The sequence below is a fragment of the Sorex fumeus genome, unplaced genomic scaffold, assembly GCF_029834395.1.
Source record: "Sorex fumeus unplaced genomic scaffold, SorFum_2.1 ptg000098l, whole genome shotgun sequence".
NCBI classification, from domain to species: Eukaryota; Metazoa; Chordata; class Mammalia; order Eulipotyphla; family Soricidae; genus Sorex; species Sorex fumeus.
This window is the reverse complement of record NW_026606155.1, coordinates 70,208,900-70,231,776: the sequence shown is the minus strand read 5'-3', so window position 1 is coordinate 70,231,776 and position 22,877 is coordinate 70,208,900. Positions and strand designations below refer to the sequence as shown.

General features: G+C 37.3%; 1 pseudogene; it reads right to left on the bottom strand.

Moving 5' to 3' along the window:
* Positions 1 to 1,154: 1,154 nt before the first annotated feature.
* Positions 1,155 to 12,578, bottom strand: LOC130041640 (glutamate decarboxylase 1-like; annotated as a pseudogene).
* Between the last annotated feature and the right edge of the window lie 10,299 nt (positions 12,579 to 22,877).

Here is a 22,877-nt window from a genome sequence, read left to right as displayed (position 1 = left end):
ATGTACGAGTAGACATATGTTTAGGTGCAATTAGTTCAATAACAAGTAGCTATGAAACTGCTTGTTTCATTCATATCTTTAGGGGCCACATCCAGTGATACATCAATTTATAAGAACAAATGAACCAGGGCTTGCTCTTTCAAGCCAGTATTGCCCTTGAAGAGGTATCTCTCTATATCTCTGCTTTCTTGTTGGCTTGCTCTTTCAGACATGTTCTTTTTTTTTTCTTGTTCAAATTCTCCACAGAGAATACTTCTATTTATATATTCTTCTTGCATACTCTAAAACGCACAGTGTGAATTTCCTTTCTTCAAAAAACAGTTGCGAGCCTGGTCAATTAATCTGAGATTTTCAGAAGGTCTTCGGAAAACATTGCCTTAGGTTGGAGCGAAGCGAGTCACAGAGATTGGTCATGAGCTACTAAAAAATTACAGATCTAGTTATTATCCAACACTTACTAGAAAAGCTTTGAGAACACCAGACAGACAGGCAGATAGAGAAGGTAATAGAAGAGCAGGGGTTACTTCAGTAATGGGATTTTCATAGATAGGCTCCATGTACAATATCAGAATTCTCTTACAGACAGTAAATTTAGGCTTAAATTTTAAGGGCACTCTAATAGAAATACAAGTCTCACTGATTTTCATCTTTCTCTTTGGCTCACAAATGCCCAGAAATACCATAAACAGTTTTCAGTACTCACTGCATTGATATATAAATAAAGTATCTTACAAATGAGAAGATAAAACAGACGTCTCTTTAACACGGTAAATCTCTGAATATAAATAAGCAAATATTTCATTTACCTACAATTAAACCCGGCAAGCTACTACAGAGAGTATTCGATATGCCAGACACAGTAACAACAAAGTCTCCAATGGAGACGTTACTGGGCCCGCTCGAGCAAATCGACGATCAACGGGAGGGCCTTTACCTTTACCTTTACCTTTACAATTAAACAGTTATTGAATAATCATGTGCATTCTTCCTCTCTCCCCCTTCCCCTGTAACCCAAGGGCTGATGACAGTAATATACACAATCTACAGAAATAAACTCTAAAAACACAGCAGTAGCACACACGTAACAAAGACTCAGCTACTACTTCACCTACTAAGAAACTAATGGGTAGGGGGTGTCTCTTGACATTCACGAAGGTCAGTGATCACCACCATCATTTCCCCTGGTCCCTATGACATGACATTTACAAGGAAACATCAGTCCTGTGGTTCCTGGGCAAGCTGGTTTGCAGCCTGGATGGCCCCCCCAGTAACCGCTGGAGATGGAGTGATTTCATGTGGAACGAGAGACATGCTGTAATCTATGACTAAGTCCCACTCACTACAAACACGGATATGAGAGAGGTATCTAGAACTGTACATATATACTGTGCTCCTAATGTGTGACTTTTTTGAAAGAATGTTATTTCCAGCTAACTATAACAAGCATATGTAAGGTTTTTAACAGTAATCTTCAAGAGAGCGTGTGTTTCCCTCTGTTAAATGGCCTAAATGGTTCAGCAACATATGAAGGTTGTTCTAGAATGCCAGAGAGGGCAGGGAATTCCTGTAGACTTGGGTTCTTGGGAGGGATTTACAGGTCCTGGACCAGCTTTTCTATCTCCTTGATGAGGAAGTTGATGTCAGACTGGGTGGTGGCCGGGTTCGAGATGAACATCTGGAAGAAGTTGGCCTTGTCTCCCTGAGGCTGGTAGCCCACCATGGTAGTTCCAGACTCCATCATTAGTGCTTTGATCTTGGGAGCTACCCTGGGAAGTTTCTCCTGTCGTTCATGGTTGTCTGGAATGCCCCGGAGGCTTTGTGGAATATACCAGAAATAGATGGTTGTATGGTCAGGCTCACCATCAAAAACCATATCAAATTCTTCTCTGTTTTTTAATCTTGGCATAGAGGTGCTCAACCAGGTCCAGGAATCTGTTGATCTGATTTTCAAATCCCACTGTACCCTTTGCTTTCCACATGAGCCAGAACTTGAAAATGTCCACGTGATGACCACATTGAATTGCCTTGTCCCCTGTGTCATAGGAGACATCATACTGCTTGTCTGACTGGAAGAGATATCCTGCACACATCTGGTTGCATATGTGGAGTATTCCCTTTTCCCTGATGAGAATGGCGGAGCATTGCAGTAGCATACCCATCATCTTGTGAGGGTTCCAGGTGATAGGGTTGGCCGCTGAGCTTATGGCGGTGCTTCCTGGACATGTTCATCTCACCGCCCCAGGCAGCATCAATATGTAGCCAAAGGTTGTATTTATCAAAAATATCTGCAATCTCCTGTATTGGATCAAAAGCTACATAGACAGTGGTGCCAGCAGTTGCATTGACATAAAGAGGGACATATCCCTTTGTTTTGGCTTCCAGAATTTTTGCCTCCAAATCAGCTGGAATTATCTTCCCCCTTTCATTATCAAAATCACATTGTCAGTTTCAAAGCCAAGTGAAACCCCAGCCTTCTTTATGGAATAGTGACTATGTTCTGATGTGAAGAGGACCAGTTTGGGCACAGAGGCCCAAACATGTTCTCTTTTGAATGCATATTTGAACACATGTTCCCTCCCTCCTCATCTCTTTCTAAGTCAAGTTTGTTCAATAAAAACTATCTTGCTCACTAAAAAAATAAAGAAGAAACCAAGCAATCCTGCTTAACATCTGGTTGGTGTCTATGTGGAAACCTAGGACAACCAATTACAATGACAAGAAATAAATGCTCATCAGGTTTTATATAAAGAAAACAGTGAGTAAATAAGAACGGTGAGATTGTTATTAGAGTCTTGAGGCAGAGAAAAGGTCAAGACTGCTGAAGGACTATTTGGGAATCAATTCATGAAAGAAGCCATGAAATTAATTCTAGACTTCCTTTCAGACTTTATCATTCTAACCACAACAGCAAAAATGAACTGCATTGTAAAGATGTAATAGATCATGAAATCTTTTCCTGGGGAAAATATTGCCTATATTCATGAATCTTTTCTAAATCAACTCTATCGCAGTGAAGTGTGGATGGAGGACAAACTTAGAATGGGGAAAAAAAACCTGTAGAAGGGCTAGAATGATAGCACAGCGGGTTGGGCGTTTTTTCTTGCACGTGCCAAGCCAGGTTCAATTTCCAGCATCCCATAGGGTCCCCCCGGGCACCGCCAGCAGCAATTCCTAAGTAACCCCTGTGCATTGCTGGGTGTGACCCAAAAAGAAAGATTTAAACCTGTAGCATTATCATGTAACACAGCACATGTAAATGTCTTTGATGCTGACCTTAATGAGCTGGAATAAAATAACAGAACAATCTCACAGTGATTCAATAAAAAAAGGGGAGTTCTCCCCCCCGCCCCCGCCCAGAACAGAGCATAGTTTAGTAACATTGCTCCAATAAGTTACAGAAACTGACACAGAAAAAAAATTCCTGAGAATTAGGTAACAAGTTAGAGGTAATTTCATGCAAGATCAACAATGATATAGAGGTTCTAAGAACAACCACCTCCAACCTCCCCTGTTCTCACATCTAAAGCACTGTGCACCAGTTTCTTAAGTCATTGATTTATTTCACTGTGTCTACCAAGGTATAGCCATCATAAATAATATAAACCTTAATTTAAAAGTCAAAATGCCTACTCTGGCAAGCCCCAGGATAGAAGCAGATGGAATTATACTTGAGAGATGTTAGACTTTCCTTTTGTAGAAGCTCAAGAAGCACCCTGGGAGTGAATGGGATACTCTTAAATTCTAAGGGAGTGACACAGAAAAGTGGTATAGATGTTAGATTTATATCAAAACATAACATAAGGGGAGTGGTCTTCTTCAAAAAATATTAATGCTCATGAAACCTTTCTGGAGAGAAATAATAACATAGTACAAACACACTTTCTGAGTTTGAGGTGAAATCGTAAGTATTATCTCAGTCTTATATCATTTGACATTTATCATTCACTTTTCAAAACATTTCAAAACATGGAAACCAGTATTTATTTTCCATTGAGGAAGAGTGTGAGAAAATAAATATCATCCAATCAGAGTTGCAGCACTGCACATAAAAGAGAGAAGAGAGATGGAAGCAGTGTTTATTGATCACTTACTGTTTGGGAATGAAAAGATCACTGGGAGATCACTGTAATTATTTCCACATATAAGAAGAAGAAGCCGAGGTTCAAAGAAGGTAATTGTTGCTTGTTTCGGGGTATCAAAGGATAGAGTTGGAATTCAAACCCAGATTTGCTTCTTCCAAAAGTCCATCTGCTTTGGTGTAAAGAAACAAGGCAGAATGTGAAGACTGGATTTTGCCTTAATCACTTTCTCCTTCAGCTATCCCCTTTCTTCCACCATCCATCTCTGTCAATTCCAAAGATAAATTGTAATTAATTTATATTAATTCTCAGTCTCTATTCTCAGGTTGTTACTCTCAACCAAATATAAAGTCATAATGAATATGAAGGAAATTGATAATATGGTGATAATATGGAATGAAATTTTGGAGGAACTATTTTGATGCCTGTTGTGAAGGAAACATTTGAGTATTGGAGATAGAAGTTGGAGTAGAAAATCCTCAGTGATGAAATGAAAAATGTCTGCTTGGGGACAAAATTTTCCTGTGTTAAGAAACTTTCCCCTGGTTTAAAGCCATCAAACATTTTAATACCTCTATGCTACATTTATTTTATTAAAACTTATTATGCAGGTCCTTCTTATAACATAAAATGAAATAGGCTTTAGAAATCTACTTGTGACCCTATAATTAGAGTAGATCTATTGCCCTGCTTGGTAGAAATGTTTAAAGGAACCTTTTCTTTGAGAGAGATAAACCACATGGCTGAAAATAGACAGTTAGAAAAAAAATTCTTCAACAAAAATCCAGCCTTGAAGAAAGAATCAAGAAATGATGATTCCTTTTTTGGTTAGTCTTCAATTCACTTGGATGGTATGCATGACATTGAGAGCAATTATTATTATTATTATTATTACAAAGTTATTCACGATTGGGTTTCAGTTATACAATGTTTTGACATCCATCCCTCCACCAGTGTAATTTCCCATCACCAGTGCCCTTAGTTTCCCTCCCAGCCCCCCCACCCCCCACCCCCGTCTTCTTCTATGGCAGACAACTTCTTCTTCTCTCTCTCTCTCTCTCTCTTACTCTCTCTCACTCTCTCTCACTCTCTATCTCACTCGCTCTCATTTTAGACAATAGCAATTTTTATTGGCTGAATTTTCACTTAGAAATTTTCTAAAAATTAAATATAAGTTGCAAATTATTTAGTGCCTGCTGTAGTATCCAGAATTTTATGCAGAGGTTCCAGAAGAACTATTTCCACTGCAATCTGGACTTCTTAGATCTTTAAGGAACTGTGAGCTTCTGTTTTGTTTTCACCCTTACCTGGCAGGGGGTGTGAGGATGAGTTGTCCTCAGTAGCATTAAGTGAACATTTACCCTGGAAAGGCACAAAAAGAGAATCAGTTCCTTCTAACAGTTTAATAAATTAGCAAGTTCAGTATCTTTCAGAATTGTGAAAACTATTTTAAATTCTTTTTTGGTTTAGTGCTTCTTTCTTATAACTTTCTGTTTTATAAGTGGAATGTTTTGCCTTGGACTTAGAAGAATTTCATATTCATTGTGGAAATGTATTTTTTTAAAAAAAATAGTACTTGTCTGTAACCATATCATTGAGAACATTTACCATTAAAATTTTAGACCATTTTCCTCTAGGATTTTACTATGCACTTAACACTGATGGTATCAAACTATAAAATATAATTTATTATCCTGCTAGTTAAAACTTTAGAACTTAAGCTTTATACCACAGGCTTGTTTCTTTGCCATTTATAATCCTCAAGACTTAGTTCTTAGGAAGCAGTGTAGAATTAATCATCACAAAATTTCTGTTATATGTAGCAAAAATTTATCATGAGACCTTTTGTAAGGAAGAAAGATAAAGTACAGAGATGTAGTGATTTTTTTTGTGTTTTAACTATTTATTTTTTGTTTTGGAGTCACATCCAGCAACGCTCAAGTATTACTCCTGGCTCTGCACTCAGGATTACTCCTGGAAGTGTGCATGGAACCATCTGAGGTGTTGGGAATTGAACTCAGGTCTGTATGCAAAGCAAGTGCCTACCCATTGTACTATCTCTCCAACTCCGATTTCTCATCTTCTAGATTCATTTTAATTATCGATGCTAGAGGAAGAATTTCAATCTAGTATATTTTTATGATATATTTATGTTTTAGAAATATTACTCTGGTAATGATGCAAACCTAAAGTTTCTACTGACCATTTATTTTGCTTTTATTTGGGTCACATACAGCGATGCTAAGGGGTTACTGCTGTCTCTGCACTCAAGAATTACTTCTGGCATTGCTAAGGGAATATATGGGATGCTGGGGATTGAACCTTGGTTGGAGGTGTGCTAGGCAAGTTCCCTACCTGCTGTATTACCACTCTGGCCCCCTCTACTGCTAGTGCTGGAGATGGGACTAAATCTCCCATGGAAAGCATGTACTAGTACATCTTTTTGGCAGTGACATTCTTTAAAGAAGTAGAACATATCTTACTGAAATTTTCTTGGAGCCACAAAATACCACGAGTAGACAAAGAAATCCTGAGACAAAAAAGGAATGGAGGAATCTTGTACCATGATTTCAAATTATATTGTCAAAAAAAACCTCTAGTAATCAAAACAATATTTTGAAACCCAAATAGAGATAAATATCAGAGTTGAATCCAATTTTAATCATTAAGCTCTCACATATCTGCAGAGTTAATTTGTTAAAAAGAAGCCAAGAACATAACATGGAGAAAGGAAAGTCTCACCAATAAATGGTGCTGGATGAGTGGATAGTCACATGCTATCAATACTATTTACATGAATAAATCTGGATCACTATTTTATGCTGTACATAAAGGCTGACTAAAAAGAAATTAAAGACTTAAATGTTGGATCCAAAACCATAAACATATAGAAAAAAATTGATGCAAAAACAATTCATGAAATTGTTCTGTGATGTTTTGAATATTTGACTTTAAAGACAAGGGAAGCAAAAGTAAAAGTAAATTAAGTGGGATTATCTAAAACTAGAATGCATCGGGACACCGAAAGAAACTCACTGGAACAAAAATGCATCTTGATGAATGGGAGAATATATATATATGTATATATATATGCATTATACATTTGACAAAGGACTGATACTCGAGAAATGTAAAGCAGTCACAAACTTCAACAGAAAAAACATCAAAGAACTCCACCATGAAATGGAGAGAAAAGCTGAGCATGAACTTCACCAAAGCAGACATAAAGACAGACACACAGAAATATTCATCATCACTCCTACTCAGGGAGATATAAATCAAAACAACAATTAGATGCCACCTTACACCCCTGAGAATGATATGTATGTAAAAGGTCAAAAATAACAAGTGTTGTCGGAGGGTGTAGAGAAAGAGGATTCTTAATTCACTGTTGGTGGGAATACCAATTGATGCATACTTTGTGGAAAGCAATATGGATGACTTTCCAAATAATAAAACTAGTGGCTCTCCCATATGATCTAGAAATTCTACTCCTACCCAAGGTAAAAACTAATTTGAGAAGATTTATGTGCAACCACATTCATTGCAGCTCAATTTACTATATTCTGTTCTGGAAACAGCACAGTGACTAACAACAAATGAGTACATGAAGAAGACTGAGATTATACACACAGTGGAATTCTACCCAGTCACAAAGGCAAAGTCTCTCTTTATATTACAGCATGGATAAAATTGGAGAGGACTATGTTAAGGGAAATAAATCAGAAGGAGAAAGACAAGTTGCAGACACTTTCCTTTATATAGAGGACAAAGAAAGAAGCAAAGCAAGGTAATAGACACAAACAACTGAAACAAATCTGTGGACCAAGCAGAGCTACGATTATCGGAGAAGGAAGGGTGACAAAAGAGGAGAGGAGTTTAATAAATTGTTGACGTATTGGTACTTTGGTAATAGGTGTGGAATGGTAATAAATATTTACAGGAATGAAATTATCTCCCTAAAACACATATGATCATGCAAAATAATGCTATATTAATTAACTAGTGAATAAGTAGATGAATATGAGGACCAGGAGATGGCTTAGCTGTTAAAGCACCAGCCTCACAGTAAAAGGCCATGATTTCGGTCCTTGTGCTGCCACATGGATCGAACATAATCCTGGCAGCTCAGATGTTTGTCCCTGACAATTCTTCCCAGTGTTGCAGTGACTTTGATTCCCAGTGTTGCAGTAACTTCTGGCTACCCCACAACTAGGTGTGTGAGTTCATGGCAATTAGAGGGAACAGCCTGTGAGAACTGCAACTGAAATATGTGTGATCACTGTGATCAAGAATGTGAGCCCTGGTAAGCATGCGTGTGATCACCTTAGCTATAATTTGGTGAGTTCTGTGAGTACCACAGCTCCAGGTGCAGATCTTTGCATGCACATAACTAAGATGTGCCACCCAACCAAGCATGTTCACAACCTTTGTTTATTCCAACATATCAACAGTGGGAAATGAAGGTGAACTAAATAAAGCAAGTATTAATAATAAAGAGGAAGTCAATCCTTGGTACCATAATTTGATGCCCCAGGTCTAGCAAGAAATGACCCTGAGTACAGAGTCAAGAATAAGTCCTGAGCCACAGGGTGTAGCTCAAAAGAGCAAGGGGAAAAATGTCATTGAGATCTTAGGACTGGATAAACTTGCACAGAGAGAGGCAACAAGTGAAAGAATGCAATCTTAGTAAGACTCCTCTGACTCCCAGAACCTTCTCTTTCTGAGTTGGTCTCTTGGTTAATCTGTGTTATGTATCCCTCAAGGTCTCATTTTTACTGAGATGACTTTTCTCCCAAACAGAAATATTTCTTCTGATCTCCCTGGAGTTTGGTATAGCTTTAGACATTAATGGCACTTTGCCTTTTGAAACTTTCTCCTCTTTTGCTCTCTGACTATTTATTCTTTGTATTTCTGTGAAAAATTCCTTTGCTTTCCACCCTGTAGTAGGTGAGCAGTCTCAGACTGACCCTGCGAGATAAATAGTTCAGCCTTCCTCATCTCTCTTCTCTCTGGATGCTTGTCTGACTTCTGAACATTTCTCTGTTTTCTTAATCTGACTTCTCCCCCTACTCCCACACTAGCAGAACAAGCACAATTAGAGAAATAATTGGGCATCCAAGGGAGTGTGAATACCTCTTAAAGCTTAAAGTTGAGTATTTATTCAACATTTATCTAGTAAAGGGTTGAATAAAGCAATTTTCCTGTTAATGTAAATATTTACATATAATATATCATTAAACTATTCCTTTTGCTCTTTAGAAACAATGATGCACCTTTAAAAATGCATTAATTGGGAGCTAGAGAGATAGTACAGCAGGTAGGGTACTTGCCTTGCACGAGGCTGACCCTGGTTCAATCCACAGCATCCCATGGTCCTCTGAGCATCGCCAGGAGTGATTCCTGACTGCAGAGTCAGGAGTAACCTCTAAGCATTGGTTGTGTGGCCCTAAAGAAAATAAACAAAAAAGCATTAGTGAGCATAGTGGAAAATAAGGAAGACATTTATATATTAGAATTTATTGATTGGATAAATATCTGTTCTCAACTCCACTGTTTTTGTGTTATATCTCTCTTGCTCTCCCTCCCTCAACCCTCCAACAATTGCTATTTCTGGTTTACATTTCCTGAATGATTCTTGTCTCTCCTTTGCCATTTTTATTTAGAGTATTTATTTTCTCTTCTGTCTTCTGTTGCCAAGTTTTTTAATGTCACTATCCACTAATTAATTCTGTCTCCAGGTAGCCAATAGTCATCAAAAGAAGGATGTAAATTTTAATTGTTCCCCAGGAGAAGAAAGCTGTTTCTGCTAAGAAAGTCCATTTTCTCATCAAGGTCCCAAGAGATTACATGTAACACCTACGATTTAACTTTTAATATTCAAACTAAAAACATAAGGACTAAGTGAGAGTCATATAAATTGTGTCAACTGCATTTGGAATTATGTGCCATTTCCCCTCTAAAAAATAGAGATATTTTCAGTCTTTAGAGTTCATTGCTTTCTGAAGGCTACTTAAGTAGATGATCTGCTCTACCTTCTCCTTCAATGGAGACAGTGCCCAGCTGTTGGGATATAGGTACTGAGGGCATTCGGAGGCATACAAAATGAGTACACATCTGCTACACAGCTGGAAACTTCACTTACCACTATCCCGTGAGTGAAATGTTGCTATTCCCATTTTGAAGATGAGGAAAGTGAGGATCAGAGCGCTAAACCCAATTGATTCATAGGGAGGAGTTCAGGTCTTGAAGCGGAGGGTCCGAGAGACTTGTGATCTTACAGAGCTATGGCCAGTCAACCCAGCAATCACAGAACACACTCTCAAAGGGCTGCTGCTATTTTTCAACTTCAAGAAAAGGGCTTTGATTCTCTCTCTCTTGACTTGCTTATTTTAGACTCCCTTCAGTGAGAGAGAACTAATCCTTTCCTGCCTAGAGGATAAAGGTGAGGTGTGAAACATGGGCAGCCGAATAGGATTTAATGCTGTAAATGTAATTTAACAGACTAAGAATATTCTCTTGGTGAGCAGAGGGTCTTAGTTTGGGGACTTGCAAAATTAGGTTTGCCACCTTTAATAAAATTCCCATTTTACCTTTAACCTCATGATTTAACCAAGTACATATTTTTGATTAGACTGGGGTTATTTGGGACAGGGAATACATAAGATTTTAAAGTTAATTTTTTCTCTGAGGGTGGGAGTTGAACTACACCTGATGTTTCGAGGTCGATACCTTTATACCTAGGGACCACTCTCAATGATGCTCAGAAACAGGCAGTGCCAGGGACCTAATCTGGCCCTCCATGCAAAGCATGTACTCAGCTTTGGAACTACCTCTCCCGTTCTATAGATAATTATTTAAGTGGTTGCCATCCATATGTCCACAATACTATGAACTCTGTTGTTTTCAGGTGAGCTTTAAAACATATCAGATTATTTCAAAAGTGCAAGAACATATCAAACTGCCACATGATATAAGAAGTCTGATTTACATTTCTATATTTCATTGCTTTGTCCTGGAGCTGATCCTTTTTCAGTTATTCCAAGGATATTTTATGATGTGTTGAGTTATTCTTCAGAAATCACAACATGGGACAAAATGGTGGCAACCACAAAAATGTTGGAATAAAGTTCAAACTAGCAGGATACTAATAAATAAAAATATTTCTGTTAAATGAGAGTAATGTCTCCAAATATGTCCAATTTGACATACGTTATACTCTGACCACAGAATTGAGATTGTCAAGGTAGGAATGGGGGGTGTGGGCTGAAATTGTACAATGATCGGTGGTGAAGGATACAGTCACTTCAAGGGTCTGTATGGTGTGGTAACATTATACTCTTAAAATATTAATGCTATTGTATAACAATGTTACATCAGTAATAATAAACAAATACTACCAATATCTATGAGTTAAAGAGCTTCAGTTAGTGATGTCAAGTGAAATTAAATTTTTATGATTATTTTAAAATACATAAGGTTAATGCATATATCACATGCATACAATTCTGGCTTCAGAAATAGCTCGTTGACAAAAACACCTGCCTTGTAACTCTGAGGCTTGGGAAGCCTGACTTCACATTCCTCTACGTCTCCAAGTCCCCATACCTGAGTACGGTTCTAGCAGCCCTGCTGTTTGGAATGCTTAGCTCCACTCCAAAGTTTTACGTCTCCAGTGCAGTGTCATCAAATATGTGTTAGAACCTCAACTAAAGTGTGCAAAGTATCACAACCAAGAGTGTTTGAACTTCCAGAAATCACAGCAACAGAGAAGGATAGGGAAATAATTTTTAAAAAATTGTTGGGGCTGGAGAGATAGTACAGTGGGTAGGATGTTTGCCTTGCATACAGCCGAGCTGGGTTTGATTCCCAGCATCCCATATGGTCCCCTGAGCACCGCCAGGAGTAACTCCTGAGTGCAGAGCCAGCAGTAACCCCTGTGCATCACCAGGTATGACCCAAAAAGCAAAAAAAAAAATTGTGTGTGTATGTGTGGGGGACATACCAAACGATACTTAGGGTTTACTGCTGGCTCTGTGCTCAGTGATCATTCCTGGTGGGTGGGTATTAGAGATTATATGTAACGCCAAGGATTGTTGAATATTGACTGCATGGAAGGCAAGTAAATTAGCACTGTACTTTTTTTTAAAAGTTCACACTTTAGTTAATAGTTCTTTAATAACTCAGTTATCTACCACCAAGATCAAAATTTATAACATGTCCAGCATCCGGAATGTTCTCTTATCCTTATCATCCCTCCTTTTCTGCTATCACCTGACACTCTTCCTTCATATATCACAGTTCAGATCTGTAGTTAGTTGTTGAAAAAATGATTTTGTATTCAGTAGGTTTGGTATTTGCAAATAGACGTCTTTCATACATTCTTCTTAGCATATGGTTTTAATTGGAAATCATAGATAAATATTACTCTCTATTGAACCTAAAAAGGATCTAGATTCCTTTAAGTGACCCACAGTGCTCTGTTTGAACTTGCCTCATGCTCCGTGAATCTCATCTCATCTGACATTCTCCCTCCTTCAGGTAGCTTGGGTCTCTTTTCTATTGCATGTCCTCCCTTGGCTTCAGGCTATTTTTCTATTTATAATCTGTTTTCTGTAGTTGTTCTTGCATGACTGGGTTATCTTCCAAGTTACAACTTTGATGTCAGCAACTCAGAGCCCCCTTCTGACTGGCCTCTCTCAGTTAATTCTCTTTCTTATCACTCTCTATTTCCTTCACGACACTGATCACAGCCTATAGGTTCTTAATTTTTAATTTGTTTTCTTGGTTCTTGTGTGCCTCTCCCTCAAATGCCAGCTCTCTAGAGTCAGGAATTCTCATTGTATGAGTCATCACCACAATATCCCTGAAGATTGGTGACTTGGGAGCACAATTAACGTTCTTTATATAAATGAACAAGGTGACTCCTATAGCCATGTGAAATCTAAACTCTAAAGAACATACACATTCCATATGCTTAATTATTAGAACATTTTCCAAGTCCTTTATTTTCACACTGTGAATCAAATTCCTTCAGGGTTATATCTCTGCTCATTAGGTGAGTAAGGTATCCTCTGTAAGTTTGGCTCTTTCTTGCAAATTAATGATGCACCATTTATTACACTAATAGATTCACTGAATGTTACTAAAGAGACATCAGAATGACAATATTTCTGTGATGTTTTGTTTAATAGAGTGGCTAAATGCTATTGACATGAGCCTCAATGACCTTTCTCTCCTTATTTTCTGGTACCCAGTCATTTCTGGGTTCATTTCCCCCTTGCCTTTCTGTTTCTCATATGAGCAACCAGTGCATTCCACATGATCAGACAAACTCCTGCATTTCATGGAGTCCTTACTATTCCTTCTATGTATCAGGGGAGTTAGCTTCCATTTTCCAAGCAACTGATTTAAGAGAATTGAATATATAATTGTGCCAAACCCTTGGCAGCTCATTATACATTTAAGCTAGTGTTTTATTTCTTTAGGAAAATAATATAAAAGCAAAATCACAAATTCTAAGAGCATTCTGAAGTTACTGCATTGAATGTAGACATTTTTACTGTGACAGTCTTTCATGAAAGCAAAGACAGCATAGAAAACTCATGATAAATGCTCAGTAAACAGATAAATTACAAGTATTATGTTTCAACACAGATGGTGAATTATTTCTTTTCCCCATTTTCTCATGTCTGTAGTAGAATCAATGGTTAGTTGATTGATATTAATATTTATTGAGTTTTACTCTGTTTAGCACCGGGTTAGATTTATTTTAAGTGAGGGTAAAATAGTGGAATTAGGACATGGAGATAAAACTTTAAGATGCTATTTTTATATATTAAGATCAGAGAACAAATTAGTCATCAAAAGTTAGTACCTATCTTGCTGTATTTACTATTTTAGATATTGGTGATGAATCTTAAAGAATTTTACATTCTATTAGAAGGAATGAAATGGTAAAAGAGGACATGATAAATTAGAATATGCATTAACTATTGTGGAGCAAAATAAAGGAGAGAAGCAGTACAGGTATTTATGGGGTCTTGTTTTTGATTTTAAGTAGTCATCTTGAGAAGCTATAATAAAAAAATCTCACTTGACCAAATCCTTCAGGGAGGCTATAAGTGATGTGGTCATCACAAGATCTTATGTTTATAAAAAAGTTAAGATTAAGCAGATTATTTGTATTAATTCTCAACCCCTAATTCTGAGATGAGCATGTATCATCTTAGCATAAAACCACTATCAGTACTTTAAAATCAACCTTCTTAATTGTATGAGTCCATTCTTTTAGGCCTTTCTCAACTTGTTCTCACTTCCTGTGGAGGTGAATGTCTGGATGAGCAGATGGGCTGTTAATAAGTTGCAGTCCTTGGGTACCATGGGAATTTCTTATTGTCTAGGCAGCATTTGATGTGTCACAAGGTGAGTGAGGCAGATGGCACCTGTCTCTCACTATAGTGGAGTAGACCGTGCCTCATGCATACATATGGAAGAGCAGAAACTCAGTGCAGGGGTTGGAGGAAGCCCAGAGATTTATCACTGGGAACTTATGGCAGAAAATAGAAGGTTGATCACTTGTATTCTTTCTCTATTCAAATAAGAATCCTCAGAGATTTACAACCTAAGAAATGTGCTTTGAGAAGTAACTTACTTCTCCAAAAACATTTTTCTATTCCCCTCCCCTCTTTACTTAAACATGGTGGTTTACAAAATTGTTCATGATGCATTCGTTATAGGCATTCAATATTCCAACACCAAGCCCACCATCAGTGTGACCTTCCCTTCACCATTGTCCCCGTTTTCCCAACTATTCCCCAAGTCTGCCCCCTTTAGCAGGCACAAAATAATTTGCAAAGACATTTTTCTAAAGAGGAATATTTTTTGCTCTCCTTGATTAATTCAGGGTATTCTTTTGTCACATATGACTTTCTAAGTTTCTGCTGAATTCTGCTTTATAAAATTCCTCTCTATAATAATGAATAGATCTTCTTAAAAGTGAGACAGGAATATGCCTTTTTATCCCCAAAACATCATATGGTATCCATTGCAAGCTTGCAATAGGTCCCTGAGGTATAGCCTTCCTCAAGTTCAAGTTCCTGAATATCTTGCCCACTTCTTGCCTCCTGATCAGGTGTTTTGTAATAAAAGGTTGCGGTGCTGGTTTTTTTTTTTAACCCAATCCCCACACACCCTTTCTTAGGGCAGTTTCATTATGTACCTCAGTGGCTCAGAAATCCCTCCTAGACTGTAGGTGTAAGTGCTGCCCTGCCCTACATTTAATGAAAAGCTTCACTCCACAACTTTTAATTAGGGGCTACTCCTTTTGTTGTTTGTTTGGGGGGTCATACACAACAGTCAGCAAAGATGACATCCTGGTTCTGTGCTTAGGGATCACTCCTGGCAGGGAACTGGGGAACCTACATAGTAACAGTGATTGAACCTAGTCGACTGTGTGTAAGTCAATCTCCTTACTTGCTCACTCTCTCTCTGGGACCTAGGCTACTGCTTCTTCTTCTTTTTAAATTTTTTTTTATTTTATAAGGTGGTTTATTTTATGAAGGTACCGACAGAGGAACAAAGGCATGCGGGTCCCGGGGCTGAGATCTCCAAGCCTGCTTGGATCGGGGCTGAGCATCCTCCACCCAGATCCTCCATATTCCAGTAGGAAGGGGTCACACCCACCAACTGGCCCCCTGGCGCTGTGTAATCCCATCAACAGCCAAGACTGAGAGACTATAAAACCCAGCTCCCGGAGCGGCATTTGCGGTCGGGCAACATCTTATTATCTCATTCTTACTCTGGACAAACTGGCAGGCTATGGAATGTAACCTGCTCACACGGCAGAGTCTGGCAAACTCCCCGTGGCGTCCCCAATATGCCAAATACCAGTAACAATTATGGGTCTCATTCTCCTAACCCTGAAAGAGCCATGAATATGGCACTTTTAAAAAAAATCTCAGGGCTAGGATGAAGGAGACATTACTGGGGCCTGCTCGAGGCAATTGATGAACAACAGGATGGTCGTGATTGTGATAAGGTGGTTCACAATATTTAATTAAAGTTAATATTCAAACACTAATCCCACCACCATTAAACCTTTCCACCACAAATTTGGGATATTTCCACCCCCAGTCTCAAAGCAAAACCGAAATAATATATTTTGTATTGTCTGTTATGGAAAACTGCTGAAAATGCGACAAAAAAGTATCCATAGAAGAGACAATGTGAAGATTGTTCTATTTTGGCAGGGGCCATTAAGACATTCTTTAGAATATCACTAACATGTTGTTAATGATTGAGTGATGTGAGTTTCTGTATATATATATCTAAAACTATGTATAGACGCATATATATGTATCAGCACTGTCAACACTGTCCTCCTGTTATTCATCGATTTGCTCGAGTGAGCACCAGTAACATCTCACAACAAATTGTGAGACTTGATGTTACTGTTTTTGGCATATTGAATATGTCACAGGGAGCTTGCCAGGCTTTGCTGTGCGGGCAAGATACTCTAGGTAGCTTGCCGGCCTCTCCGAGAGGGGCAGAGGAATTGAACCCAGGTCGGCTGTGTGCAAAGCAAATGCCCTAGCCGCTGTGCTATTGCTCCAGCCCATAATATTTATATATAAATATTATTTATATAAATATATTAGTATATATTTATACATTTATATATTTATATATATGCATTTCCCTCTATGATTTGTTGCCTACTATTTGAACCCCATCAAATGTGGTGTGAAGAATGGGTAGGGAGTGTCTTATGATGTGTCTTATGATTGTGCATTTGTGGCCACGTGGTCCAGGAACACGTTCACTCGTACATTAGGCTCGGCTGAGCATGGGGGGCCTTGAACATGGTGGCAGTTGGGTTCTGGAAGTTTTCAGCTGCCGGGGTTGAGTCCCTTAGGGTGGGGAGGGCTCTCACCTGCCCCCCTCTGGGGTGCCCCAAGTGAAACAGGTTACTACTTCTTGTTCCACAACTGGATTCTTTTCCTGGAGATAATGGCTAGATTCTCCTGTGACTTTTCCAGTAGGATTCTGTATGTAATTTAATTTTTTGAATTTTGTAGTGACGAAGGGATTGTATTGTACTGTCCCTCCCTGGTGGGCCATTTTGACACTGTCTTTTTCCTTTGGATTTATTGTCTTAACTAAAATATGTGTCCTGTTTTGGGTTTCTCTTTCTTATTCTGAATTTTCTTCCTTTGTTGTCTATTCCTACAGAACGTAGTTGTTTTTGGATTCACACTTGCCAAGTGTGACTGAGTGTGACTTGCTCTGCTACATTGCTTGACAATCTAACAAATGAAAAGTTTAATAGTCTTAGAGGAAATTCTAGGAGTGACTTTTTAATGTTTTCATTATAAAATCATATTTTCTTATATATAGGCAAGAATGTTCCTTTATAATTAAGTTCCATATATAGAAATTGGATGGAACATACCTTTTTTTTATCATTGCTAGATTGGAATGTGTTACTTATCTGTGTGTTACAGCCTGAAATGCTAAGAGGAGAACACAAATTCTCTCCAGATTTCTGGTCAGTGTACTGTCATGGTTAATAGCAGCAATTCTGAACTTCTGAAGGTACAATGTGATTAGTTGTTTGAAATTTCACGATATGACTTACAAAGACAACACATTTTGACAATTTTAGCACATTGCTTTCATCTGAAGTGTTATTCCTTCCTCTTTAAGATGACAGTAGGTAGTAAAAGAAGGGAGTTAAATCTTAGCATTTCAGACATTGGCTCAAGAAAGTTGGTGAAGTTTCTTAAAACCAGTGGAAGGAAATTAGAAGATTTCTGTAGAATGCAATTTGTTATGAGACATTCTAGTTATTACTAATAGTATTCTGTTTGTAGCCTTGGGGTGCATAAAATACTTTTACTTATATTTTGAAGCAATGAAAATAAAATAGAACATGGACTGGGGATGTGGCTCAGGATCAGTGCATTTGCCTTGCATGTTTGAGGCCCTCAACTTATTTCTAGTATCATACATACACAAATAAATAAATAGGTGAATAAAATAAATAGAAAAGGTGAATAAAATAAATAGAACATGAAAATATGACACATTGGGGTTCACTTTCTTTTTTCCATCTTCCTTTCTATTTGTTAGAAGTTCTTGGTTTCTTCCACAATTCTCTCCTAAAAAAGTTCTAAGAACCATCCTCAGACCTAGGAGAAACTAGGCCCAAGATTCAGGTACTTTCCTTTATTCACAAGGGATAGCCCAATATTTTGGACATTTACTTTGAGGATATTCATAGACATTCACTGATATCTAGTAGTCAGTTGAACACATATATTTTACAAAGTGTAACAGTAAAAATCATGTTAGCTCAGTGTTTCTGTTTCAGTAGCAAAGTATTTGTCAGCATTATGTCAGAAAATATTAAATAATATAAAAGCAGTCTTATAGATAATTTGTGTATAATGTCCTAGTAATGTCTAAAGAAAGTGGCAACATCAATCCAAATTATAGAATTATCATAGTAGCTTGATTATATGGAAACACTCTGTTAGTATTTTATTGGTCATCATTGATGATCTCTTTCTATTGGATTTATATTTAACAGTGATTAAGAACTATGATGTGCTGGCAAAAGAATAAAATAAAAGCTCAGAAATTGTTTCTCCTCAGTGATCTTATAAACTTGCTTTCTGCATGTGAATTTTCTTCTTTATTTCTTTAGTATGGACTATGGAACAGTTTTCATTGTTATTGCTCATAAATTTTGCCCAGATGAGATTAGTTTTATAGATGTAGGATCAATAATACTTGAACACATTTGTAGCTGTGTACTGCCCAATATTGCTCATTAATGGCTTTAAAAGAATCATTGCATTTTGCTAGAAGCAAAGATAATGAGCCATTGATTATCCCTGCACAGCACAATTTAGAGCCTATTTTATTTTTAATGCAACATTAAATTAATTTGTAAAAGATCAGAAGCATTGCTTTATTTCCAAGCTGTGATTAAACAGTTATTGAACTTTTCATAGTGAACATTAATCAATTCTCATCTCTTCTGATCTCTCAGAGTGCTTTGGAAATAAAGATGAATAGCTTGTGATCACCTGCACTTCTTATTAAGCAGCCAACCCAAAAGAGAAAATATCCTCCCGGGACTTGGCTCTGAGATGGAATCTTCTACAAGGATTCTTGCCCATGGCATTTCCCCCTCTAAGACCAGGTTGTAGATGTGTTGTAGGTTAATCAGTGTGTTAGAATTTTTATTAGTGTTTTGTGTGAAAGCACCTTATGTGCATGAATGATATACAAGCTCTTGGTTTTTGCTTTGCGTTGGCATGTAATTTGCCTAAATTCCCCAACCCTAAACTTTTGAGTAACCTTTTAAGATCTGTTAAAGATCTGAACAACTTCACAGAACTTTCTACTTCATAACTTCTTAGAAATCTTCTGTTTTTACCTGTCACTGTCACTGTCCTCCCGTTGTTCATCGATTTGCTTGAGCGGGCCCAGTAACATCTCCATTGGAGACTTTGTTGTTACTGTATTTGGCATATCGAATACATCATGGGTACCTATGTTGGCTAAATTGGATATGAATTGCATATTGAGCTAAGATCATTTTGGCATAGTGCCAAGGCCACTACAATAATCTTCAGGTTCACTGAGTTCAGAAAAATAACTGATTTATGTCATTTGTAAAGTAATCCATAGTGATGCATTAGAGAGAAATAATTGGTAAATGAAACAGAGTGGAAGAAGATGCTGTGTAGAATTAGATGTCATAGCCTTTGATTAGCATTAAATGGAATCATCATACAGATAAAAAGACCTCTGTCTCTGGGAACTAGCAGGAAATAGAACTTTCTTAAGTATAGTGGGAAAGATAGAAAGGTATAAACATTATAAGCAGAGGTACCTACTAAGTACTGGACAAGTTCTTTAATAGTTGGACTAAGAAAACTATCTTGTAGGGGTTAGAAAATTCAAAGAAACCTAATGTCTAAAGGATAGAGTGAATCAGGCAACAATTGCATTAAAGGTGCCGAAATAGTAGCTGTGGTTCAGGCAGTTTGTCAAAGTTCTGTAACTGAAAACCTAGTAATTGAGAACACAGTATATCCAGAGATTTAATAAGATATATAAGCTTTGGATTTGCATTTGTACGATCAGAACAAACTGACAGCTTAACTTAAAATAAGAATGAATTTGCTGGTGACTTTCACATATTATCAGGTATTTATTGTTCATTACATGTTTATGAAAGTCTGAATTGTTAATCTTGATAAGATGAGCCTGGAAAAATTATTAGAAACTAGCTTTGCTTTATTTTGTTCTAATGAAAAAATTATAATGTTATTTTTACTGACATATAATGTATTGCAATAGAATGAATGAATACAAGTGAATAAAGTAGTTTTGACAAATGAATAGGATCTGTCAAAACAAAAGGATCATTTCCATGGCCTCAGATAGTTCTCACTAGAGGCCAGTCAGTCCCTCTGAGGCTATGCTTTCTATCTTCTTTGATTGCTTTGCCTTTTATAGTAGGTGGAAAATATGAAATCACAGAACAACAGTACTTTTTCTTTTTTTTAAATTTATTTATTTTTTTATTAGTGAAACACCATCAGGTACAGTTATAGACTTACAAATTTTTGTGCTTGGGTTTCAGTTATACAATGATCAAGTACAGTACTTTTTCATGGATGCATTCTTTAATTCATCATAATCTTTTATATATTTCTTAATTTGACTCTGGACACTCAATAGTTTTTTATTGCTCCTTTTTATTGCTCAGTAATATTTCACTGTCCAAATATAACCGTTTCATTGACTTCTTGGTAAACATTTGAGTTGTTTTTTTTTGTGTGATGTAAACAAAATCGCTACAATTTTTTATATGTCTTTGTGAACAGATGTTTTATTACTGATAAATATAAGTAAACATTCAGAATAGTATTGCTGGGTCATAAGTTGAGGATGTTGTTAACTTTGTAAGAAGCAGGTACCTGTTTCACAAAGTGGTCATCTGATTATGTTACCCTCAACACATGCTCTCTCCTTCCTGGATCATCTGCTTCAAAGGGTTTTTTTGAATGACCTGTTTCACTTGGTGTTTTCAAATTTGCTCTGTGGTCTCTGTCTTTGTTTTTCTGTGTTCCTCTCATTCCCTCAGAAGCTATTTACTGTTTAAATGTAGCATCTAAAATATACAGATTTTGTGTAGAGTTTTAAGAATTTCAATTTTATGTTGACACTTAAAAATTTTTTTTTGATGAAGCAAGATAATTTGATTGAAATTTATTGTGGAGAAAAAGCAATCAAAGAAACATAGAGAGAAGTAAGCAAGATACGTGTTCAAGGGAGAACACGGGCTCTTTTGGTTTATCCAAAAGTAAGCCACAGAGAGAATAGAACACAGAAAATACCAGTTTTGAGTTGAGGAGGAGGAAAAGAATGACGAGGATCTGGATTTTAGGCTGATATCTTAGTTAATGATGAGTTAAGAGTGTGATGGTGCTGAACAGTGGGGGAAGTATGAAGACTGTGCTGATTTGGTGGAGTGGACATAATCCAAATAAGGGGAGGTAGGGACCTAGTACAAACAAAAATTATATGATTTCAAATTATTTCCCCAAACCAGTACTGAACAATAGCTCATCTGATTAAATAAGGTTCATGGGTGAAGAAGAGACACATTCTTACTATATGTATGTGATGGGAAGCGTTAATATAGCAAACATATTGACGATGAACATTAACTAAAATCTATAAATAGAAAGTTTATATTGAACAGTGACAGGCAATAGAGATATGCCCTATTAAATGAGGGGTGACTATTTTGGCAGTGCGGACTATTGTGAATCATACATCCTTAGAATCCCATGGAAAAGAAAGACATAATTAGACATCAAAAGGGAGAGAAGACGAACACCTAAAGAGATACATCAAAAGAAGGTAATGAGCTATTCATTAAAGGGGTTAATGAATGACTGAAGAAGAAATTGATGGAAGTTTGAGGAGGTGTTTAGTATTTACAGATTCAGGATAGAGGATTATAAAGTGAAAATATTGGCTCTAGCCAGGGGGTCACATGAAACCACTAAACTTGTTTATCCTTTAACCACATCATTGCTAGCATCCTTTCTCAAGGGTTAGGAGGAAGTGATCAAACCCAGATCCCACTGGGTCCAAGCAAGCCGTGGGATGGTAAAAGAGTATACCAGGAGAGTGAGATGGTTTAGGCAAAATAAAAAGTCAAAATAAAAAAAAAATGACTTTTTACCAGTACATGTACATTGGTACATGTACTGATGTACCAGTGAGTACATCACTGGTCAGACTGACACATTGGAGGCATCTCAAGGGAGAGACATATCTATCATTTTAAGGGGACAGTTTTTATCTGGGCTGCTTCAGGTAGGAAACTTCTTTCTACAGATTATTTAGTCCTGTTAGGAGATGAACAGGAACATGTACCCAGTTTGGGGGAGAAAGTAAATTTATATATAAAATACTGTAAGCTAATCACATAAAAATACATATAATAATTTGGATCAACTCTGAAATGTTCTGCCAGTCATATAAAGGTAATTAAGATAAAAATAAATTAATGTAAACCTGTCCTAGGAAGGGAGTTGTGTAACTAAATCTAAGCATTTAGGAGACAAAGGCATAGGGTGAATATGTTTCTAGGCCAAATTGGTTAGGAAGGGTCGCCTAGGCCAGTTCGACAAACTGTGGGTGCAGACTGGAACAGTAGTGAGGTCTCTAGAGCCTCCTGGGCATAGTTCATTTCTTTTTATC